This window comes from Ischnura elegans, chromosome 7 (genome assembly GCF_921293095.1).
Source record: "Ischnura elegans chromosome 7, ioIscEleg1.1, whole genome shotgun sequence".
Classification (NCBI taxonomy): Eukaryota; Metazoa; Arthropoda; class Insecta; order Odonata; family Coenagrionidae; genus Ischnura; species Ischnura elegans.
Window position 1 is genome coordinate 7,950,690 of NC_060252.1, and position 27,089 is coordinate 7,977,778.

A 27,089-nucleotide genomic window follows, 5' to 3' on the forward strand; every position below is an offset into this window, starting at 1 on the left:
TATGGGATATTTTGTTAATCCTTACACTATTCTATAAGTAATATTAATCCAATTACGTAAAATGGATGTAAACATAAAAAATTCTCTGAGCTCTGGGGGGGGGGGGGATAATCCCCCCAAAAACCCTCCCCCTCGCCGTGCCACTGAGGCAAAAGGCAAAGACTGAGCGTCCGGGGAAAATTTCGATGTAAAAAAAAGTGATTTTTTGGACTAAAAAACATTAATTTTGTACAAGTATTTATTAAAAGTTATTCATTGAGGCCATCTTATGTAATTGTTGCATGGCATGACTTTTAAAGGCCCAAGGAGGGTGGGGGGGGAGTTGTAACCCAGCAAACCCCCCCCCCCTAAATAGTTAATCAAATAGATCACGTGCTGACTAAGAAAAGGCATTCATCATCAGTTATTGATGTCAGAGCCTGCAGGGGTCCCAACTGCGACAGTGATCACTACTTAGTAAGGGCAATCATTAAGCAAAAATTGGCAAAAACCAAAGTAACATCCAAATTAACCAGAAAACATTGGAATGTTGGAAAACTGAACATCCAAGAGAACTTAGAGAAGTACCAAAGAGGTATGGAGAGAAAACGTTTTGGGTACCAGGCAGATAAGAATATCAATGAAAAATGGAATGATCTAGAAACAATCATTAAGGAAACAGCAGAAGAAGAAATTGGTGAAAGAAAGAAGGAAAGGAATAGCGACTGGTTTGATGCGGAATGTATGGATGCTGTTAGAAACAAAAACAAAGCTCAGGAAATAATGATTGCTAGGGATACAAGAGGTCATAGAAGAGAATATAAAAGGTTAAGAATGGTAGCAAATAAGGTGTGCAGAAAAAATAAAACAGAAGCAATGCAACAGAAGTTACAAGAAATAGAAGAATTAAGTGATCAAACAAGTGAAGTAAGAACATTTTACAAAGCTGTCAAAAGAATGACAAAAGAGGGGTACACTGCGCAATTAGGCATGTATAGGGACAAGGAGGGAAAGATACTGGGAGATGATGACAAAATAGTAGAGAGATGGACAGAACATTTCTGCGACATGTTGAATGATGAAGGGTTTGAGGAAGACAGCGAGGTGCATGAATATCAAGAGGGAAATGGTGAGGACGCTATCGAAGAGCCTACGATGGAGGAAGTGGAAGCGGTTGTCGGGAAATTAAAAAATAATCGGTCACCTGGTGAAGATGAAATAGCCCCAGAACTTATTAAGAAAGGCGGAAATACACTCATGAGATGCATGCATGAATTGATCAGAGACATTTGGAGACAGGAAATAATGCCTGTAAAATGGAGAACTGGCATTATATGTCCCATACACAAGAAAGGCGACAAAACGCTCCGCAACAATTACAGAGGAATTACGCTGTTGAGCATTGCATATAAAGTGCTCTCAGGAATTATACAAATGAGAGTTAGCAAAAGAGCTGAAAGCATCATTACCGAATATCAGGGTGGATTTCGACGAGATAGGGGCACAACAGACCAAATATTTACTTTGCGTCAAATAATGGAGAAGCACTTCGAGCACAACCAAGATTTACACTTACTGTTTGTAGATTTTAAGTAAGCGTTTGATAGTGTGAAGAGAAGCACACTGTATGCAGCACTAAACGAATTAGGCTTCCCTAAGAAGTTAATCAGACTGGTAAGAATGACAATGCAGGAAACCATAGCTAAAGTCAAAGTCGGCAATAAAATGGGTAGTGCTTTTCCATTTAATATGGGAGTAAAGCAAGGAGATGGCTTGTCTGCAACATTGTTCACATTGGCCTTGCACTGGGCAGTAAGGGGAGTTGACACTGGTGGAACAATATTCTATCGGAGCAGTCAAATACTGGCGTATGCAGATGATATAGTCATTGTAGCCAGATCTGCAAGGAAGTTGAAAGAAATATTTGGCTCACTAAAGGAAAGCGCAGGAAGAATTGGACTGAAAGTTAACTGTGGCAAAACAAAATACATGTGTATGTCCACATCTGAAACTCGCAGACGACCTCAGACATTAGATATCGACGGAGATAAATTTGAGGGTGTCTCATCCTTTAAATATCTTGGGGCATTGGTGACATCGGATAACTCAATAAGTGCTTGCATAAAAGACAGAATCACTGCTGGTAACAGAGCGTACTTCGCAAATCATAAATTGTTGAAAAGTAGACTGATAAGAAGAAATACTAAATATAAAATATATAAAACTTTAATAAGACCTGTTGTCACTTACGGATGTGAATGCTGGATGTTATCAACAGCAGAGGCGCACACACTTAGATGTTTCGAGAGAAGGATCCTAAGGAAAATTTATGGACCCATACAAGAAAATGGAGTTTTTCGAAGACGATGGAATGAAGAACTTGACGACCTCATAGAGGGCCAAGACATTGTGAGATTTTTCAAGTCACAGAGACTCAGATGGGTGGGACATTTGATAAGAATGTCAGAGGAGAGAGTGGCCAAAAGAGTTTGGGAGGGAAAATTATTCAGCGTAAAAAGAAGAGGACGTCCACGCCTAAAATGGCAAGATGGAGTGGAAGCAGACCGGGCTACTTTGGGGATAAGAGGATGGAGAAATAAGGCCATTAAGAGGGAGGAATGGAGGAAGATTGTATTGAAGGCCAAAGCTGACAAAAAGCTGTAGCGCCAAGGAAGAAGAAGAGATCACTTGCATTTTTTCTCCCACCAAAAAAATCCTTCACCAGTAATTTCCAACTTCCCACCCTCCCTCCCTCCCACTCTTTCATAGGTGGATTTAGGGGAAGCGGCGGTGCATGGGAGGACGGGCCCCGTCCAGACACTCAAAAGATAGAAATTTAAAAAAATACTATGCCTGTTTTGTTTTGTGAATTACAGAGCCTCTACAATTTAATTTCATATTAAAATAAAAAATATAATAATAATGAGTATAATAATAACTAAAATTATAATTATAAATTAAAATAAAAAGAATATTTCGCATAGTACATAATGGGGAACTTGCATGATTTTTTTTATTTCACAGGTGGACAGAAAATTATTTTCTGAATTCAACAAAGAAAACCCCATGTAAATCTGAGTTTTCCTTCGCGAGATATTCAATGAAAAATATAATGAATTTTAAAGCACGCCAAAAACTCCCTCACCCCCCAAGCCACTGCCGACACAGCCTCGATGACGTCATAGGTGCCTAAACATCACACGAAGCAATCACTGTGATTGTTTGTAATAGTTGCCAGCAGCTGTGAGAGCTTCCTTTGTGGGACGTGTTGATTATTTTCTATTAAAAGCAAAATATCCGATGATAGAGGCTCGGAAGCCCTCATATTTTGTATTATTTATAATGTTAATATAGGAGTAAGGGCATAGGCGGATCCAGGGGGGGGGCACGGGGGCACGTGCCCCCCCCAGACCCTTAAAAATATGCTAGATTTTTAATACGGTCCCATTATCATTTCGTTCGTTTTGTATGACGAAGTATCCTTGTGCCCCCCCTGAACAAAATCCTGGATACGGCCTTGCTTGTGCCCCTCCCTGAGTAAGGGCATAAAATATAAAACTGGAGCAGTTAAACCAAAAATTTTATAATACCTAAAAATCATCGTTGTAGTAGTCTGAGCCACAGCCGTTGGAATGGGGATACCATAATAGTAAGTTGATGTTATCGACGGCATATCATTCATTTTAGTAAGTAATTAGAACAATTTTGATGTTTACTAATGTCCACTATGCTTTTATATACAATAACTTCATCCATTTATTCGTAGGTACTGGAGAATTCGTCATTTAGGACTGCCTGTGCATGTATTATAAGGTGAATTCCAATCAATGCAACTTTTGCTCGCTGATTGGAGATATCTAGGTACATTTTTTGTGCCAAAATAGTGTTATTGCCAACGTGACATCTCCCGTTAAGCTGCTGCTAATAATCACAGTGCCAGTGGTTGTAACGCACAAAACAAGTTTGACAGGGTTGAAAAATACCGGCCAAGAGTTATCAGTGTTCTATCGTGATTGAATTGTAAAAAGTGCTATTATGCAATCGATAAATGTCAAACAGTAGTGTAAAAATTGTCAGTGGCGTATTTACCGTAGATATGACATTTCACAATCAAGCTATCACGATCAAAACTGTGTGTGAAGTTTGTTATTTTATTATATCAACGAATAGTAGTGAGAAAAGTTACCTGTGTCACTTACGTGGGCTAATTTAAGGCTTTAATCAGTGAATAAATAGTTGTTTTCATCATAACGAGCTCTGTTATTGTAAGTTGTACGTGATGAATAAAAGAATGGTAGAGACTTACAGTTTTTGATAATTGTATTTGCCCATTTCCCACTACATTTTTATGGTATATGCTAGTACATTTTTTATCTATTTATCTACATTATTGAAATAGGTTTTAGCTTGTGCGTGTGTGTGTGTTGGTAGCGGAACCGATTGGCGATCTCCCATGTGGATTGTGTGCAGACTGTTTTGCTGTGAATTCATACCGTAGGATGGATAGGACTACCTTCTCCGCTAATACGGCATTGCCAAATTCAACCTCCAGTATTACAAGTTTCTTTAATATCTCGATTTGCTGCCATAGCAATAATTTGTCATAACAAATTCCATGAGGGTCGTGGCATCAATTTTTGGTGTCCTAAAAAAAAGGCTGGTGCCCTAACACCCCCTGCCACATGCCTTTAAGGTGGCTTGCGGGGTATTATGTAGATGTAAATGAATTTCAGGTGTACTATTCGAACGAGCGGCAATGTTATCATCCATTTTTCTGATAACTAAAACATACGAAGTGAAACGCTTGTCCTTCATCATCCTGATGTCGCATTAACAATATCCCAAGTAATAATCGTGGAACAATAGCAATGGGAAAATTTGCCCAAGAATAACGAACAAAATAAAGTGACGATGAGCGGCTAAATACTCCCTCAAAACAAATTTTACAGCATGCGCTCATCGCATTTCCCAACTCCCCACGGTTGTTTAGGCATCTATGACATCACGCCTGGCCTCGGCAACGCTCGGGTGACTTCGTGCAGTAGTCGGCTCAGAGAAATTTTTCCCGATTTTAAAGTCAATATTTTTATTTCTTTTGATGATGAATGGAAAAACTTCACGTATTTTTGCGAGCTAATGTATCCATTTTACTTATTCAAAATAGTTTTTAGAGCAATCGACGACCCATGTAAGTTCCCTGTTTTTAGCGTTGTTAACTTTAGCCCACTCGAGGGTGAATATAAGGGATGGGGCCCAGGACGGCTCGCTGTCTCCCCCCCCTCCCCCCAAAATTAGGATCTACATATGCTAGTGCCCCCGGTTACCCATAAATTCCAATTGGTAGTATATAAGATTAACTGAGTCATGGTATAGTAGTAGCTATAATCACACTCAAGTATATCACATAGGCCCATTCCTATCTAGACTTGAATTTCGGTTTGTACAAAAAATTGCAATAAATTTAAATTATGCTTACATGAACAAAAACTTATCCTGTTATATGTTTTATCCTCAAATTTAAGAAGATTGTTTGCCTTTAAGACCCTTGTTCCCCCGCTCCCTCTCCCCACAGAAAAAAAGCCTGGATCCACCCTGGCAGTCCTTCATCGGCCACTTCACTCAACCCCTTCCACCCTTCCCTCCACTTCCCAAACTTGTAAAATTTGCACACCAACTGATTTCTCCAAGTTAAATGATATGGAAATTACTCTTTTGACGCACTTATTTTTCTACTCTTTGCCATCAGTTTACAAAATTAAAAATAACTTTATTTCAAGTGCCTATCATTCCTCTTTCAAAAGACACCAAATCTATTTCAATATGCCAAGTATCATCAGAGATGTCCTCAAATTAATGGACCAACGTTGAACATTGCAAACATACACCAGACATTACTATATAGTCAATATGTATGTATTCCTTTATGGACATACAGGAAGTGAAGTGATTTTATGATATATGACATTAAAATAAGGCAGCAGAAGCAAAAAAAAAACAGAAATCCCTTACTAACAAAAAGTATAAAATGAATCAAATGAAAGTACCATTATGAAATAATGTGATAAGAGGATTTCTAATTAATCCATCAATGCAATACAAATACTTAAACTGCTGGTACCACATTGTCTTCAAAAACCTAGTGCCGATGCAATTATTTACCCCAAAAACCCTGCCGACGGCTTGATATCTACCACTGGCAGCCAAATAGCCATTTGCTCTATAGTCAAGATGTCATCAATAAAGCAAAAATATCTTAATATTCAAGCATCAAGCATTGAAACTCACTTGTACACGGTGGCACCGACTCCATGGGGCCTGAGGGGGCCCGAGCCCCCTCAAAACTTCGTTATGGGTGTGAGGAAAAAATGTGTCAGGCTAGTCAATTTTCCCCAGTGTGTCCAGATATCAAATGTCAGGTTATCAGGGTTCTAATGTTGATCATGTGACTCTTCTAAAATGCTTAAAAAACTTAAAACTCACTACTTATAAAATTTCTGAAGGCAAGACCCCCGGTTTGCCCCCCTCCCCAATACTTTTTGAAAGTCGGCATCCTTGCTCGTACATCATCACTATATTACGTTCAGTAATTAAGACACAGCTCTTTCAATGGCAAACAAAACAAAGCACTCATCTCCTAGCGTAGGCATTTCATAAAATTCCACTTGCCTCACAACATGCTCAAACATAAACGTAAAATTTGAGAACTTACCAATAATGGCCACAGCTATGAGATGGATACATTCAATGAGTAAGGCATGAGGTAAACGATGTGTGCTTGATGCAAAGCCTGTTGAATGGAATAAACAGTGTGTCATTTAAAAGGAAAATAATGGTAAAACATGGCAATTTAAAGTAATCAAAAAAATTGTATAAGTGAGTCTCAGCTCAACCTTTTCAACTCCAAAAGAATTTAAATATCCTGGCATAAATCACCCCACACCCTTTATTTTATTTTTTTTTAATTCAGACATCTGATGAACTCTCCATTATGGGCTCTTCACACATTCTGCAGGGGAATTAAAAATATTCAGGATACAATAGACTCTTGCTTAATATTATGCTTTGGAGGACCGACTTTAAAGCCAATTATATTGTGTGCTGAACCTCCATTATTTCAGACATGGAATCAGTTTAACCTGTTCACAAACAAATTAGAAGAAGGTCATCTACCATTTGATAATAAATGGCCCTTCTTCACAACAATGGCAGTTAGCCGTCATCGTCAAAGTAAAATGGTGTTTCTTGATAAGCACTTCCAAAGAAATGTTTTAAATTTTAAAAAGTGTTCACAAAAATCTGCTCAGATTGCATGCTGAATCCATCTTAAAATGAAAACATTCTAAAGTGGTAGTCTACTGTATACAAATATAAATATTTGCTACTTTCTTCATCAGAAACAAATCCAGGGTTATTACAAGAGTCAAAAATTCAAATTCCCTGACAAATATATTCGTTTCCCTTAGGACTTCTACGCAAATCCTCATGGTAATTACAAAAAACTTTGCTCCGCTCAGCAAATCACAACAAATTTCAACTGTGATTCAGGTTTGCTAGGGAAATACATATAGTATGTAGTTCTTAAATGTTTAATTGGTTTCATATGGCATAATAATCATATATACCTACATACATCACCACAAACTGCCTCAATAGGCTTGTGGGGGTATTAGGACACCAGTCATTAAACAATAAAAGAAAGGCATGCACAAAGTTCCATCTTCCTCTACGCTCAGCTTTGCTATGTTTCTCCCGTAGAAAATTCGACCACAATGCGAGCTACTCCTTATAAACTGTAAGAACTGCTGTGTGTATTTCCCTAGCACACTCGAAGAAAATACATATTATTACCCAAAGAAAATAAAAAACCTCCTAGAGACAGCCAAGTAGACAATCTTTAACGTGAATAAGTAAGCAGAGTCCAAGCAGATACTTGAGCTTCCTACCAAGTGATTATTAACATTGCTGTCGAGTCAGTTCCCATCTCCAGGGCTCAGATGCCCTAACAGTCTCCTAAGTAACTTTACCCTTGGAAAACAAAAGAGAATTCTTGACTCGGTGAGTGTTTGATAGTGATATATTTATACCATTTATTCACTGAAAGCCAGTTCAGGTATTGGTTAAGTTAACAGATTGAAACTTTGTACCTCCCACACAACTTTTCACCCCACCGGTATTCTCCAAAACTGTTCTCAAGTGAAACAATCTGTGTGAGAGACGCTAACAGCTGGGGTTTACCAAATAAAGAGTTGTGAGCGATTTACAATGTTTCAATCTGCTATATTAAGAATTATTTCCAGGTTCCATAAGCTTATCTCACAAACCATTGAAGATGAATGCTGATACATTATAAAACAGAAATAACACAAGGCAATTAGGAATTGATCAATTTTGAATTTTTTCCCGACAGTCAATATGACTTTTCCCCATAAATGACAGCTTTCAAACTCAAAAGAAACAAATGATACTCCCCCTGCCCTCTCATATTATCACGTAGATACATCGGTAGACACATCGGTACATTAACTCTCTTGCCACAAATTTGTATTTCCCATTACTACAGGCTTTAGTTTTGATCTACCACGAAACACAAGTCATAAGATGGACTCTGTAAACAAAAGCCATACAATTACTAGTCTCCAATGACAGGGGAAGCTGTACTGAAAAAATTCAAAATTAAGGAGCAAATGGAAACAGTAGAGTTCCTATATTATGCCTGGCACAAATATTTTCATCACATTTTTTTCGCATTAAGTCTGAAGTTTACTGAGCGACTTTTTGAATAATGTATTCCTCCATTCCCTCAGTGCATTTTTTTATTTTCCATATCATTACTTACATAATTTTTCAATCTCATTTCAAACACATCAAGTGACATGATACAAGTATTGTTGGTGTCCCTTTCTTAACTCAGAATACTTTTATTACGCATGAGAAAACCATTTTCAAACCTTTATCCTTGAATTGGGGCTAAAATAATTTTCATGCACATCAACAATCATCTACTTTGCTTTGTTCCTTGTTCAGTTTTTAATATTAACATGAAGATATGTTTCGCTTGAGACTAAAAGTAGAAGAAAAACTGACATGAAACATCACCTAATGAACTTTCTTAGAGGTGACTACTTGCTAGGGATGCTAGCAAGATAATTTGCATTTAATTCAGGAAAATGTTGGATTGAACAAAAATCAAAACAACAGATCTGCTTGAAGTTCAAATAAATCAAAATGAAATAAGGTTATGATGAGACACATTATTCATCTCTCATGGTAATTATAGCAATTATTCGGGCATGATAAAGGTGAAAAATAGTATTGTAGCTAGCCAGTCTATGTAGAAGAGGGCACATTATATAAAGGAGAAAGTTGATATATTACCTTCTTTTACTGGGGTAATATAATATTTCATAATCCAGCCAATAAACGCCAAAAAAAACCATACTTAATTCCAGGATTTTCAGGGATTATTTATTACATAATTCCAGGTTAATCTCACCTGATAGCTAAGAATTTTAAAACACCAAAAATTACTTCAGTAATTTTAAACTATATTATATTGATGTATTATTTTACGATGTCAATTTACAGACTTACACTTATTGTTAATAACAGAAATTTTACACTTAATTAATGAATGTCGCACTTAGCACCTTTAAAAATTCGTCTTAATTTAAAGACTTTTATAAAGATAAATATGAGTTTTCATAAAGTGCAACTGAAAATGTAATAAATACTTTGCGAGCATACATGAACATTTTGGAATTAATATTTTAAATTTACATGAATATTTTAAAGATTTTGAAATTCCAGATTGGAGCAAAAATTCATGAATTATTCATCCATAATTCCTGGTAATAAAAATTCGTGTACAACTCCCGATTCTCCCGGTTGGCGGACACTTTGATATTTCGATGAGATATTTGCAGAGTACTGTGAAATTACATATTATAACGGCACCAAAAATCCAAAATTCCGAAGTACCTTACATAATTACTCTACTAATTTATGTGCGAAATATTAAAATCTTTCCACGACTTGCCTCGACACATTGAAGGTTAATAAAATTATAAAATACCAATTATTCTTAAATAAATGGCAAAATATTTAATTCACTTGAATTTTTCCTGAAATGAACGCATATTTGTTATCGACTAAATCCACTGTAGTCACGAATTATCATTTAAAGAGGTCTTCAAAGTGGTCAAAACTACCATATAAATTTAATGAAAATGAGATCGAGCATTAAAACATTGGCAGACTACCATAAAATAGTTCTGCGTTAATGCATAATGCGAATGCGTAGGCAATCAAAGCGAAATTCACAACTCCAGTAAATCGTATAACTCTTAACGAAGGTACTGAAAGATGGTCAGTATTAAACTTCATGGCCCAACTCAAGATACACAGCAAAAAAATACGTGTTAATGTACCGTGTAAACAGGCCTTATGAGTAATGAATTACTATTAAAACGCAATAAATAATTGTGCATATTTAAATTCACTAATTGGATCAATTAACGATTTAGCATGTCAATGATTGCTACATATTAAATGCACTTTATCGTTAAATCAACACGAATCGAGATATCTAATAGTTTCCGAAGACCAGCGCAGTTTAGTTAATAAATCCCAAGCGTAAATTACAGCAACGAAAAAAATCAATCAAACCAATCAGTTCCTAACCGGGTAGAAAAACGCTAAGTTGAAATAATGATTACTTTAGTTCCTTGTGGTTGGATAATTGAATAGAGTTAATTAACTTATCAAACTATGATAACAAATGATACACAATTTCTGTCATGTTGGTAACATTAGTTAGGCCCCCACTGTTCTCTGACCCGCCACTTCGATCAACTGGATCCGTAAACATTAATTCCGAGAGATTGCCATAACATGCGCTCATTTGACTCAAGTTGGTAATTACCGACCATAATAAAAAGAAAACATAACACAAACGACATTACGAAACTAGAAAGATGTTTCGAACACCAAAAATACATACTTAATAATAACTACAATTACCCGAGTGATGCGCCTTATAATCCTAATTGACATAAAATATCATGTATTTTTAATTAATTATGTCATAAAAGGATTAATAAAGGAAAATATAATCAATTTCCTTGAAACTTACCATTTGCTTCACCTACATCCGACTTCTCTGTCTTAAAGGGAAACCATATCACGAAGATGCAAGCCAATGACTACCGATAAAAACGGTCATGAGTGATCTAGTTACCTTCCTTACTTCACCAGTACACTATTTGAGTACAATGATTACTGCGGCACTTGACAATGACGATAACAACAAGGAACCACACAATAACGTCAGCCAGCCCGCGGCCATTTCGCTTACATGATTATCGATTGTGTTTTGTTTTCGACCATGAATCGACCTATCTCAAGGAGATATATTTTCGATGGAATTAATACCAATAACTAATTATAATAATTTTGAACTATAAACGAGCTGTTTTATCTCATTTAATATTCTAATCGTGATGGTGGAGGTTAAAGTTACCAAGTTATGAATAATATATCCAGCAATTCCAAGGTTGGCGGAAACCGTAGAAACACCTCGATAACGGTTTCCTTTCATGCCAACGAAAATCCTGGGTCGATTATATGAACAAGTAAACAAATAAATAGTTGTATGGAGACGCTTGTTAAAATTATTCAATCAGAAATGAATAATTATAATATCGGTCACATTATTTCTTCACATACCCACCCCACATCGTTCGCAGAGCCATTTGCTGAACTTATTTCTTGGGATTCCACGAAGGAAAATGGCGAAGATTGAAAACTGACAAAAAACTTTGATATGAAATGATAAAAATGCACAAAACTCATTGTTGTTGAAGAACTAGTTGACGCAATTATTCGCATACCAAACATAAACCGTATCAATACCTTCAACGGTACATAACAAATGTGAATAACAGTCGTCACGTAAGAGTAAAATTGAACTGTAGCCAAGCCCAAGATGTACACAATGAAGCAACCAATAACACCCAACTAAAGTGCAATCGCGCAACATCATTAAATTCCCTCACGAATTTTAATTCTATTACGGCTAGATCGTTGCCAGCGTTTTGACGAATAACACTACCAGCTAAAATTTACACTCTTTTCACAATGTATTTTATTTTTTATAAGCGATCCTTCTAAGTTGGCGTGGACTCTTACAATCAAAATTCTTGCCGATTGTTATGCACTAATTCATATAACGGAGAAAAACATCGATCAATACTAAATTTACCTATGTTTCAAATGTGACAAGATAGTAAACAATGTTATGTATATCTGTGAATTTGATAATTTATATTACTTCCAGGTATTCCCAAAAAACATAACAATTGCAGACGCCTATAGGCAAAAAAATCTTATACTTAACTAAAATAAGTTTCAACGTTTACGGGCCAGTAAACAGAAGACTTCTTTCACTTAGCTGATCCCATCCGGAGGAAAAAAATATCAATTTTTGTTAGTGATAAAAATGTATAAAAAGTAGTGCGGATAGACTGTACTCTCCGTTGTGTTTTGTTTCTCTTTTTTCCAAGACCGTGGTTTTGTATAATAACAATTTAATTATGAATACCTACCTACCAGGCATTACAAAATCATTCAAGAGCAATCAATGTACCATATTAAAACCATGATTTTCGGATTTATGCTCAAATATATATTTTGCTCGTTCCGTATTAACCATATCCCGGTAGATTGCTGATCCACGCATAGGTGGCTTTAGAGGGGTGGCACGTGCCCCCAGACCCTTAAAAAATAGGCAAGATTTTTAGTACGTTCCCATTATCATTTGGTTCGTGTTGAATTAAGGGGTATCTTTGTGCCCCCCAGAACAAAATCCTGGATCCGGCCTTGGACCCACGTATGCTTAAAATATGAGTAGTGGTTGAGGTAATATGCTACCTGATTTTTGCTGGCATCTCCTGAATTTGAGCTCAAAACTAGGAGTCGGGAACTATTTTGAAGTAATGTTGACTTATCCGCGAAATCTTGATTCTAGCCTAGACTCGCTGAGACAGGCATGTATCCTAGAATTTGCTTAAGAGGGGAGGAAGTTTGCTAGGGTGGCGTTCGGGTTGCTCATACTGATGTTTTGATGTTTATTCACACACATCGGAAAACTATGCATGTCATGAGGTCAGCTATGTATATTTCGTTTGCGTAGAGCTGAAAGTTAAATCCATCGTTGGTTATTGGCAGACATATTGAAATGGAACTACCTATATCGAAAAAATGTCGAGAAGATAGGTACCCTTGGTCTATTGGTCTCCTCATCAGATGCATCGCAGGCAGATCTCACAAGGGCAGAAAATGACATTTCGGGGGTTAAGCCCTCGCCTCCCGCGTCTGCGGCGAGAAAAATCGATGGATTTAGTGCACCGAGGGAGTCCGACTACATTTTTCCATTTCCAATACACCTATGACATTATGAACATTAATTCATATTGCTGATCCTGTTATCACTAACAAATGAGGTCAACAGAGAAATATGGACGGTAAAAGGAGATAATAGATGCAAACTATACATAGTTCCTCCCATTCAAAATTATGACAATTTCAAAAAATTAGTAGAAAAATTTGGTGATAAATTACTATATAATTCGTTTAATATGTGCATGAAATAAACTTGTGGGTTGTGGCGAGTGCAATTTAGTTATAACATTTGGAGCACATGAATGATTAAAAGTTTATGTTAGCGGAAAATACTTAAGTACATGCAATAAAATTTTGTTAAGTACCAAAGCTGCATAATTAGGTTTGGTTTGCCTTTTTAGGTACTGATATAAATAATGATATAACGAACGGAACGATACCTTCACCGCACAAACGCTCAACAATCGCCCACAGAATCAAATACGTTCATCTAGTACCTAGTCTAATACTACAGGGGCTATCTAGATGAACGGATTTGATTCAGGTGGGCGATTGTTGAGAGTTTGTGCGGTGTGGGCATCGACAATGTACATTTGTGTTTTTATTGGCCGTAATCTGTGAATTAGGTAATGGCGTAAAGATCGTATCTCCTTTTGTCTTCGTCTGCGCCATCAAATGTCCTTCGCATTGCCATACTGTTTTAGAGTGCACTCTACTTATTACCGGAAATAGAATGTTTATGGAATTTCTGGAAATTTATTTATTAATTTATTTCAACTTTTTCCTCAAAGACTGGGTTTAATATCTCTGTGTTCATGGGTGCCACCAAAATATTACCTATTCAGTTCTAAAAGTTGAGGAATGATTTTCTCTCAAATTATTTTTTAAATATTGGCCTGTCCGTCTCTTGTTAATTTTCCTCCAAGCCTTCACGTCTAAAATATAAAATCGTTAACTTTATTCACTCCAAAAACATACAAAATATTGCCTCATAATTAACGAGAAAACATCAATATTTCCTTAGGAAATAGTACCTAATATTTAATCCAAATATGTGCCCTGGATTATCAAGGAATTCACAAATGTCGATCTAACGTAAACTCTTATGTACTTAAGTGTTTATTAGCAAGTTTTCTGATATTTTCACTGGAATTGGTCTCTATCTCTTCGGCCATCACCCGAAGCTGCATGGAGGTCAAGCTGAAGGAAGGTCAGAAGGCATACATACCGTTGACTTTTTCCAGGAAAGGACAGCTCGAGATATCGCCCTGTTATTCCTAGGTTTTCCAGCCTTGGACGCTAATACTTTTTGTGACATTGCATACGAAGCACGATTGTGTTCATTCTGGTTTTTCTTTTCTTAAAAATGTGTCGTAAAATGTTCAATTATTATTCCGCAATAATCATGTCTTAATACTTATACATTAAAGTTTTGTACATGATGTCCCTTTGAACATTTACATAGCATCAAAGTAAAAGGAAAAAATCCCAATATAAGTAATGATCGAGTAGCTTAACTGGCTTAAGTACTCGGCCGGAAATCAATGGATCCGGGTTCGAATCCCGGTCAAGACGAATGATTCAAAATATTATTTAAAAAATAGCAATTACTTAATGCAAATCTGCAAGTAATAATTAATGACATATTTTACGCCAATACACGAGATTGAAAATGCATAACATTTCAACAATAATAGGTAATTGAAAATTTTATTTTGTTTCTTCAGACGAGACATCAACTGTTTCGTGAACAGAATCTAAAAAGCCGTACGCGGATCTTTACAAGGTAGCAACCTAGGGGATTGCTTCAAAAGAATTTCATGGGATGTGAAGGAAAAAACATTTCTCACTCAACATTTCTCCAATATAATATTACAGGTTTCATAAATATATTAATTAAGGTACAAAATGCCAAATTTCAATACGATTATGAGAATTGTGTGTATTCAGATGACTTACGATAGAAAATCATATTTGTAGCAGGCAACAAGGAAAATATAATATGGACATTTCATTCGCCTAAGACTGGCTTAATGCAGCTCTCCACTCTCCATTCTCCTATCAGCTAATCTATTCACATCTACGTCTTTCTTCTCTTTCACATCCTTCCGTATCTGTTCCACTGTTTCACTCCGTCACTAATGGCAGGCTAAATTTTTAGTTGTCCAATTTGACTCATTCTCACGTATTTTTTGCATAAAAATAACATTCCTGCCCTTAGATAGCAATCCATCTAAACGGCAAACATGTGCTAAGAAATGTTAAAAAAAAGGGATAATTGAATTATAATCTTCTTCGATGCATTGCAATGAATGAATAGCATGTGACCCACTTAAATTCATAAGAGTACGCGAAATGGCTTTTCTGCACTTTCCGTCATAGAAATAGGAAAAAAAGCTAGATGGAAACAGAAATTTCCTCGATAGAAATTGGAAAAAAAGCTAGACCACATGATGGATCTGATTGGCTGACTACACAGAAAGCGTTTGCTTTCATGTTGTTCATTTCATTAGGAAATTACATTTTCACCAAAGAAAAGAATTGAACCAGGATTAATATGGTGGAATTTTTTAAATAATACTGACGGAAAAAATCAATTATTTAGTAACTCTCCACACTATAGTGAACACTGAGTCGGTATTTGATTCTTTTAAGAGTGGAAAATTACTAAAGAAGTGTTTTTCTTCCATGACAATATTCCATTTTTTATAAATTTAAAACTCACGAAGAATAAATAGAGCCGGAGATCTAATGACGTCGATTTCAAGGATAATTTTAGGCATTTATTTTTTTAATTTCCTATAATATATAAGTCGGAGGTTGGTCTTCTAATGTTGGCCTCGAATTTCGGTTGCCTCGCAACCATAAATAGAGGTCTTGTTTACACTTCCTCTCATGATAAGACTCCCCTCAAAACGGCCTTTTTTCGATGCATTTCAGAGCGGAGCATACCAGACACAGGACCAATATGAATCCTGGCACACCCTTGGATACAGTCGAGGAAATGCACTTCGGAATGAAGACGATCGATCGAAGTGAAACACAAACGGCGGAAAATCGGATGCAAATTTTAAAATATGGATTTACGCGGAGATGGCCCACGAGGCATGAAGCCGCTTAATGCAAGAGCAATTATTGGCGTATCTTGAAGCAGGTGCGCAGCCAGGAATAGGGGGGCTGACCCTCAACTGTTGACTGTTTGCTAATTATTTTATATAAACATCTCAAGGATGTATTTCATAATCAGTTCATTTTGTCATTTCAATTTTAGCTCTCCAGCAAAATATATTTTCATGACCACTCCAAAACTTGTCATCGGCGCACCCTGGGCTAATAGGCCGGATAGGACACTCGGATGAATGGAAGACACGAGTCCGGCCTTGCTCCGATGATTGGAAAATTTTTCGAAAAGTAAAAGTGATAGATTTTATAAGAGCATTTACTCAATTTTATAAGAGCAACTTTCAAAGACTTTCATTGCCTTGGATACGGGAAATTACTATCCTGCATGCCAACGCAGTACAGCGAATGAGATAATTTCTGTGCATCGTTTTGCGAAAGATGTGAATTTGAGGGTGAAGATTTGCATAATAATACGCTTATACTTACGTTTCCATCTCATACATTTTTAGGCTAATACACATTCGCGTCGAGCGACGCCCTAGGGCGTTCCTTATTGTTAGGGAAGCGCAGTTATTGTGTCGTGTTGTGCCTTCCTAACAACAAGGAACGACCGCCGCCTTTGGAAACTTGAGAAACACTGATGTATCAAATTGCATTTTTACTGGCGTCAGCTCATCCCAGCTGTCACCTACATTTTACCCGGTGTTTACATAGTATGCATTAGCTTTTAAACTCGGCCCACCGTTCTCAAATGTCATCACTGTGTGCCTGGGATACATTTGAAACCTCCTCATTTATCATTCTCGATGTCATTTGATTCTTATGCGTTCTTACACTTTTTCCTTGTATTATATTTCCACTGTTATATTTATACAAACTAACAAATCGTTATCTTCAAAAAGGTTAAGGGAATCCCTACTGTTTAGAAAACTATAGCAGTTTTCCTTTTGTGGACACTTTTAGTTCATTTTCATTGTACACATATTTTGCTTTTATTTTCGTAAGAATGTCATTCAAGGCTTAAGTATACAAAGGAAAAGGCTATCTCGTCCGCATAACTAGGCTAGCATAATTTATAACCCCGGGATTCAGGTTGGTGTGGTGACCAGAGTGTTGGCTTCCCACCCGGCGGGCTCGGGTTCAAATCCCGGTGTTTGCAGAGAATTTTCTGAGAATCCCCGCTCCCTGGTTGAATGAAGTGTGGAGGACATTTAGAGCTCAACACTCCGCCCGTCGGATGGGACGTTAATTGGTGGTCCCCTTGGTACCTTTCGATAAGAGCACGCTTATGCCGACGCCGGGTTTCTCTCCACCCTTACTTACCTACCCTTCCCTCATGGCGCAAATTACCTCAGCTGTCGGTCGCCTCCTCCAAATACCATACCATACCATTTATAGCCCTGACTGGGGTACAGGGAAACATTGTCCTGCATGCCACAGCAGTACATACAGCAAAAGAATCTGCCAGGTAGGCTCATTTGCAGTGATGCAATGAATGAGGAATCTGCATAAGTGTCCGGGAAAACTGACCGCCCCCACGTGACCGATGACCCCCCTAGACTAGATGAAGATGGGCGCGGACATAACCGATTATGGCCGGTCAATGAGTAATTACCCAGACATTAGAGCTACGTTCTGTCGCGGTTATGACTTTTGAAGCTATAAATAAACAAATCATTGATTTTATAAGGCATATCAATGTACCTACCTATATCATTTTGCATATAGATATAATGCTAAGAGTGAAGATTTGCATAAAATTATGCACGTACTTACGTTTTAATTGCATACTTTTAATGAGTGACCTCCGAGCTCTGATATAAATTCTTGAGCTCCGAGGTTCATCATTATATTTAATATTCATTTTGTTATCCAATTGTTATTTTGTTTTTATGGTCACCTCAATGCCTTCGTATTGTAATGATCTTTATCTTATATTTGTACATTCTGATAGTAAAAGTGTGGTATCTAGTAAATGATCCGTAAATTCTATTTCTCCTATTATGGGGTGTCAACCAGAGCATTATCATCGTTATCATATTTAACGACTTCCATGACCCCTGCCACTCTAAAGCTGAATCAATTCAATAATCAGTGAGTTTAGGTTTGTGTTGGAGTGAGTTATGTGTATTTGTGGAAATCTGCCATTAACTTTTCATTTACTGATACGTTTCTGTCGGACCCATAAAAAACAATGAGGCTCTGAGGGACCGTGTTCCAAATGTTTTTGGGTGTACTGCACAAGTGAAATGCACCCTCCACAAATTCACTCCCCTTCTCAAAATAAACCACTCCCCCAAAAATATTTTCTGACCACGGCTTTGAAGGTGGCAAGAAGTTCGCGTGATTGTAAGAAACAATCCATAGGTTAGGGCTACTATCACACCTTTTGACATCATCAAGTACCTGCATATATGTCTCATCAAAGTAATTGAGGTCATAAACATTAGTGGCATTACATAATCCATGCTAAAAAGTATAAGAATGTTGTTATTTCAATCCCAACGATCAGCACGCTAGAGTACAATAGAAGCATTAGTATTCACTTTATTATAAAAGACAATTGTGAACTCCACACTTATTTTATTTTTTACTGACAGCTCAGCGCTACCGTCTAGTTCAAGGAGTTCATAATGAAGATCAACAATTTTCTCGAAATATCGCCAGAGGCGATGTCTTATATTATTAAGGACGTTGCCCATATACTAAATTAAATGCTTCATTTATGCTCGTACACAATAGGACGGCAATAAAAACAATATTTACATAACTGACTCTAGGCCTGATTTTTCAAGCAAGAAGGTAAAACAACGCCCGTTATGAAACTTAACTGTCACAAACCAGTCACAAACAAACAAGACCTTCGTCACAAATAAGTATTCCTACGCCGGTGCACAGGCTCATTCATACTTACGGAACGGAGGCAGACATAAAATTCCGAGCCGTTGGCCACCCTGTCGCGACGTCTCCGTCGGGCATGAGCTAACTTCACCCATTCCCCGATGAAGGCGCGGATGGTACGGGCATTTGCGCGGTAAAATGCTGTTTGACCACCTGCTAAACGATTACAAATCCAATTTGCATGCGACACACACTTCTGCATTCGTACTGTTTTAGTTCGGAGAGGGCCTGGGAGTCGGAAAATACGGCAGTTGTGATTTCTTGGTTGCTAAGAAATAGAGTTAGTTTACACCACTCAGCTCGCTTTCTCCTCCCTTCCCCCGAAATAGATATCACGCTTGGCTTCCTCTTAAAACATACACACTAATCAATACAATGAAGCCCACCCATTACTCTTCATTCAATGCAACAGTAGGATAATAATAATTATAATCGATGCACAACTAATCGGAGTGCATGTATGTGGAATTTTGCTCGGAGGTGATGGAAATTTTGTACAAAATGAACTTGTAAATCAAAATAATGTACGTACATGACCAGCTTGACTCTATTATATAGAATTTGTATTCATTTGTTATAACCGTTAATCCAGTAATTGTATTTATAAGTTGGATGTACGTAAAACACAATAAATAAATATACACATTAGAATTCGCGACAGTCTGAAGTGTTTTCTTACTACGACGGTTTCGGAACATGAAAATCCTACAGGAGGAAAAGTTAATGCGCGATATTATGGCATCAATTACACACCAAATTTATACAATGCAAACTATTTCGTGCGTACCTACCCAAACAGTACAAGGTGAATAACGTGTACATAACCTTAAATATAATCATAGGCGGATCCAGGGGGGGGGGGCACGGGGGCACGTGCCCCCCCCCCCCCCCAGACCCTCAAAAATACGCAAGATTTTTAATACGGTCCCATTATCATTGCGTTCGTTTTGTATTACGAGATATCCTTGTGCCCCTCCCAGAAAAAATCCTGGATCCGCCCCTGAATATAATGGTATAAAATGCGTATAATATGTAATTAAATGAATGGAGTAACATAATATAAGCGTTAAATTTGAACATTAAGAGCATAAATACCGCCTTTTAAGCTCTTCTAGATTAGCTTCAGTGCAGAGTGAAATTTAGCTGTGATAAGTCATTATATACTAGGTAACCATGGAGGAAGTACCTATACTACCAGGCCACCCAGCGTTGCTAGGGAACCATAGTACCGAGAGAATGGGGAAAGTTGGAACCCCTCCCATGTGTATCATGCATAAGGTTGACTCAAAATTAAGAAAGAAGGTCAGCGGAAGACGTTGAATAGTAAACAATGGAATAAAGCGATTGCCGTACATCGAACACAGAATCAGTTCATACACCGCTGCACAACATTGATCATTATGTGCGGGAACGTGCCTAGACCAAAAACGTCCTGTAAACTCACACCTCAGCAATAGGTTTGCACCCACAGGTTTAATAATTAAGTGAAGAAACCATTGAGTTACGTTTTACCTTTGAGCGTGCCGACCCGGGAGAATGCCCAATCGCAGATGCTGTATGTTGTGACGCAACAAAAGATAAGGAGAAAACGAGTCAAAGGACGCGACGGAAAGTTGCACTACGACGTTTGTGAGCATAAAATGCACCCATGTACTAACTTTGGTCTCAGTCTGTTCTGCCGTGTGGAAATGCATGCCAGGCAGACAAACAGACATCCTCATTTATACATATAGATTAACTAATAATATTTACATTTGGATTCATTTTCAAAATTAGATCTATTTAATACAATAAATAATTATATTTTACAATTAATTTTTAGCTCTTTGGGTACCAAGACTTAAGCAAATAACGTGAATAACTCACAATCAATAGTAAATACAAACTCAATAACTTTAAAAACACCACAGGAAGTATCTTCAACAACATCAGAATTTACTTCAAATATATGTAATGCACCATAACTATATAAGCATAGTAAAGCTAAACTCTAACGGAACTCCAACAAAGTGCATTTAGAAACATAACACATTTTAAATAGTTAAAATGGAGGGTTTAAAACCATAAATAATGGGATTGAAGGTTAGTGTATTACTCTTTTAACATGAATTGAGTCGGTAATTATTCGAAATTATGGACACGGACATTTCCTATGTAAATAGGTAAGAACGCAACTTTTCAATACGACTCGTTTTAATTTGTGTAACGCATTCGTTAATCGCTCCGTCGAATTAACTAAATACTCAATGCGTAGGTACGATCTGGAACGCTTCATATTCATACCGTGTAGTTAGGCCTTGAAACTATTCATTCACGTAACATACCTACGAATTCATGCAATGCTGTAGTTGGAAAATAATTTAGGCGGTACTCACCAAAAATTCCAGCAGCTGAACATGTATTACTTATACATCCGGCCGCGAAGGTATTTCAACCGGTACGCTTATAACGAGTTTGGATTTTAGGGGGTACCGGCCCAACTACAGCACTGAATTCATGCATTTTCTCCCGTTTCCGTGACTCAGGATATTTTTGGCGATTATAGCCTTAGGTGCGATGGTGAATATGAAAACTGTTTACATGTCTCAAGGTAAACGATTAGTAGATGAATTTTAACATATGTTCGACATCTGAAGCTTTGCGATCTTTGCGAAGACACTTTTCCAGAAAATTTGCTGCGTAGTAAGCGAGTCGGTCTGCGCAGTGGGGTCACAAATGTACGGTGCGCAGTCTGTGGTGGGTCGCGGTAATCTAAAGTCGCTGTTCTAGAGATACACAGAAACATTCCGGGGTGGCGCTGTAGAAATGCCTCACGCATACTCACTGACGGCGTTATTGTTGTAAGAAAAGTTTGACACGATAGAGAGGAAACAGGCCAGCGAACCTCGTTTTTACTATAAATAGATTTCAATATCCGTTTCTTTCGCTAAATCCTATGCCATATGCTACTTTTGGGACGTCATTAGTTGGTACATAAACTTTCACGGACATATTGTTTACCAATCCTTAACAAGCCTTTTATAAGTTCGTAACCAATTCCTCCTATGAAGGAATGAAACGTTATTCAGAAAACATTCGACAGAAATTTCCAACACGGCTGTAATCTATTCCCTACTCCCGAAAACCATTCGCTGCAAAATAGCCAGTGGCGTAGCCAAGGGGAAGTCCGGGGGGTTCGGACCCCCCCCCCCCCACGAAATATTATTTTCCTTCATTAAAAAAAAATATTGAAAATTCATGAATTTACACAATATTATTTTTACAAATGTAGTTTTTTCGATTATAAAAAGTGTTGAAATTAGTTTAAAACCCATTACTTAGTATCCTGTTAAAAAAAATCCCCCCTGATTTTAGACCCCCCCCGGACGAAATTCGAAACTTCGAGAAGGCACCCGAGACACCGCAGTATTTCATGAACTTAACTTTTTCCCAAAAGAGTGTTATAAATTCACGCTGCCAAACTTTGAGCTCATAGTATTTCGGTAGTTTTCCTTTCTTGAAGTTTTGCTAATATATATTCCTAACTGTTTGCAGAAATCAAATTATTTACACCACAAAAATTAAATATGATGTTGTAAACAACGAAAACCTTGGCTAACTTTTCGAAACCAATGACCTAATTGAGCATTGATAAGTACTGTTGTGTTTTGTAGTTGACTAATTTTCCAGCAGACGACGACAAAAGACATCATTAATGAATATCGCTTTCTGATCAGAGGTGTCACTGTTCAAGGAAAGACATAATAGTCTAATAATCTTTTTTATTAATTTTGTCGCCTCAAAATGTCTAATATATGAAGTCGTAAATACAAAATTTTTGCAATAAAATGTAAATAATAACTTGTTTTAAAAACATACGCAGAGAAATATCCCACTTGTAAAAAAAGTAAGGAAGACGCGTTCAGGCACTGCCAAATTTTGCGATGAAATCACTATCCCTGACCAATGTCAAGTGGTAGGTATCAGTAAAAAAGTAAGTATTATGACGACGATATTAGGAGAGGGTGCGCTGCGACATGTAACATTAGAAGGCGCGCGGAGTGTCCTCGACACCCCAAAGAAAATATTTGTTCTCTTCCCTTGGAATGATACAGTTACGTTGAGTTCTTTTTTAAATAGGTCCACCGAATTAAGTTGATACTAATAATTATTCTTATTACATGAAGAAGAACAAAGGGGTGAAATACACTCCGCGACTCTTTCCCGGGTGAAAAATAAAAGGAAAATGGAATGTAGAAAACATGGAGCTTACCATGAAAATAACACTGGATAACCGGGTGTCATTTCCTCGTGACCTGCTTTTAAGTAGGGTGAAGCCAACAGTTCACACCAGCATCCCCAACGATAAGGGCACCACCTGGTGGGAAAAAGAACAATTTACAATAAGGTGTGGGTCTCGGGAAAACACAAAAATGGATTATTTGGGAACAAAATTCGTTTATTCATATGGAAGTCAAGAGGGTCTGATAAGTTGATGACGTCACCGACTCCTGCCGAGCATCGGCTTCACGCTCTTCCTTAGAATTGACACTATCGAAAGCGTTTTATTTCTATAGTGAGCGGTTTCCTCTCAACGAGTTAATGAGTTGAAACTGCAATGACGTCAGCAACTGAGCGTTTTTTCATTTTAAAATTATAAGCCGATGAATCATATGCACGACGTATTAATGGATTTTAAACTGGACGAGCGCTAAGTTTGACTGTTCATAGATATAAGAAAAGCATTCGACTCCTTAAATAACGTTTTTCTAAATGAAACACCGCAGGTATTAGGGCAGTGGCGCCTACTCCATGGGGCCTGAGGGGGCCCGAGCCCACTCAAAAATTCGTTATGGTGTGAGGAAAAAATGTGTCAGGCTAGTGGATTTTCCCCTTAGTGTACAGATTTCGAGATTCGAGTTATCAGGGTTCTAATGTTGATCATATGACTCTTCTAAAAGGCTTTTTAAAAAAAACTTAAAACTCACTACTTGCAACATTTCCCGGGGCAAGATCCCTGGTTTGGGCCCCCCATATTTTTTGTAAGTCGGCATCCCTGTATTAGGGGGACCGCGCTGAACTGGTTCAGAAGTTATTTAATTGCACGTAGTCACGATGTGGTCCGTTGGGATAGAGATTCGGCGAAGACAAAACTATGCGAAGCATCCGTACCGCAAGGTTCTGTTCTTGGACCTATTCATTTTATTATCTCTACGAACGGTATAACTACGGCAAAAAAAATTGCAAATAAATTCAGAATTGTATCTATTCATTTTATTTTTTCTTTCGGGGTAAACTGTAGGAATAGATAATGTTTAAAAATTTTCGTTATTTTGCAAAAAATATGCGTTATAAAAATACGCAAAAGCCATTTTATTAATCTACATTAATGTTTGCAACTTATTGCGGAACATGAATGATGTAAACGTAGCAGTTTTCCATAGGCTGAGTTACAAATTTCATGAAGTTGACAAAACGGCTAATTTTACGGTGCGCGGAGTCACTTATTGCACTCGCGTGTCTACATTTTTGAATTTTTCATAAAACAAAAAATAAAATAGAATTGAGAATAAAATTTCCTTTAAAACGACGTATTATTCATTATTATGGTATACACTGAAGTCCAGATATAAACTTACAAAGTACAGCGGCACATCATTACAGTAGGCGTTGCGCGTGTTGATATACACCTGCTGTTACAATAAGAATAATTTCTTCCGTGTAAATCAATCGAATTTAGGAATGTGAAGTCTTCTCTTATGATTAAGTTATGGACATACACACTCATCCAAACCCTGGACGGAGGAAAATCACTCAGGCGGACTTCGAAACCTTGACCCGTGGGTCAGAAGGCAAGGACGTTACCTCGCTGCCACCGAATCTGGGCATGTAAATTGTTAGAAAAAAGAATCATCGAAACCGTAACACATGCATAAATACATTCGTTCATTCCCCATCACCAATACGAGATCTGAAAATTCCACCAATATGGCATTTTTTAATGAAGGGTATAAAAACTTATTAATGCGTAGTGCGCACTCACACGGCACATAGCCCTGGCATCAGCAGCAAAAAGAATCGCTTTCAATCAATGCTCCAATTTCCCTGCTTTGTCATAATATAATTCAGATGAGTAATATTTACATTAGTCCCATAAATATTCAATCTAATTCCAAACGCAATTAAAATAAAAAGTTCCAAATGTTGTTTAAAGAAATTTCAACAACGGTTGAATTTTCAATAAAATTTTGAAATATTGTTTGATAATATCGAACCAATTTTTTTGTTAGAGCTAAACAATAAATACTTATGAATATTGTAGAGCTATCTGAGTAACAAAGGATTATAATGAAAGTATCATAAAATAGAACCTACAATAGCACATGATATGTAAAACAGCATCATTTGATTACAATGGTTTCGTTTGCACTGATTTCACGGCAACATCCCCAAAACAAATTACCTAACCTAAACTACTGTTAACCTAAAGTTTCTAAATTACTTATTGCTAATTTCTTGTTATGTACTTGCTTACCGCTAATAACTTAAAAATATTACCCAATTAGTTGTATTCAATAATTATTTTTCATATTTCAGTAAATAATAAACCTATTCTATTCTCTGACAGCCCATTTGTAGAGTAATACGTGTATATTACCGAAAAAGACAAAATTACTCTTAAGGTACCTACTTCTGTACTTACCTTTAGAATCAATATTAAAAGTTGCTCTCGAATATAGTAATATTGACCAACAGTCCTCAAAACGTAAAATGTCTTGAATCTCCAATTCGCGAATCTATGACATGATGTCACTATAACGTCAACTTCCAATAAAAATAAGCGACAAAAATTATTTTCAAAAATATACATATATATACAAACACAACCAATTGTTGCGAAGTACATTTAAATATGTTTTAAATATCATGCTGAGTTAAAAGCCACGGACGGACGAAATAAAATTTATGAAATTATTTCTCGAGTTTTACATGTATCAGGGGCGGATCCAGGATTTTTTTCTTCTGGCAGGCAAACGATCTTCTCATACTTGAGATTAAAAACATGATACAACAATTACTGAACAATATATTCTCTTTATTTAGATACAGTAGCGTTATTGACATTAAATTAAATTCTATGATCGAGGCTTCGCAATGGACAAAACAAAACGAGCGTAATGATAACCGTATTCAGGGGTGGATCCAGGATTTTTTTCTGGGAGAGGCACAAGCAAGGCCGTATCCAGGATTCTGTTCTGGGTGGGGCACAAGGATACCTCGTAATACAAAACGAACGCAATGATAATGGGACCGTATTAATAATCTTGCATATTTTTGAGGGTCGGGGGGGGGGGGGGGGGGCACGTGCCCCCGTGCCCCCCCCCCCTGGATCCGCCTATGACCCTATTAAAAAAATTGTTCAATTTTTAAGCGTCTGGGGGTGGGACTGCAATGTTCCCCCGTGCCCCCCCTAAATTCGCCTATGTTTATATTTACCGTCAAAGCGTTGAAAACCCTAGGCACGTCGTTCCGGCTTACCTCGGTATAAGTTTACGATGGGTATTCATAATCATAATAAATTGTTTTAAGTACAAAAATATTTTTCAAAACCTCGTACTAGACTCAACAGTCAGAACAACCGGGGAAACAAAAAATTAAAATTCTATGTTTAAAATTTCTGCGGACTTAAAACAAGATTATTTAATTAT

The 27,089-nt window shown here is 37.2% G+C and overlaps 1 protein-coding gene across 3 annotated transcripts in view; it reads right to left on the reverse strand.

The window, feature by feature from the left end:
• Positions 1 to 27,089, reverse strand: part of LOC124161867 — a 92,995-nt gene that overhangs the window by 26,391 nt on the left and 39,515 nt on the right. For 2 of the 3 annotated variants that reach the window (XM_046538090.1, XM_046538092.1), the window contains exons 1-2: positions 11,111 to 11,312; positions 6,689 to 6,766 (exon numbers count right to left, since the gene is read on the reverse strand). The gene's annotated coding sequence lies outside the window, so the exon portion shown is untranslated. Of the gene's footprint in view, positions 1 to 6,688; positions 6,767 to 11,110; positions 11,313 to 23,653; positions 23,759 to 27,089 lie in introns of those variants that run through there. The other variant, XM_046538091.1, reaches the window with a different exon arrangement.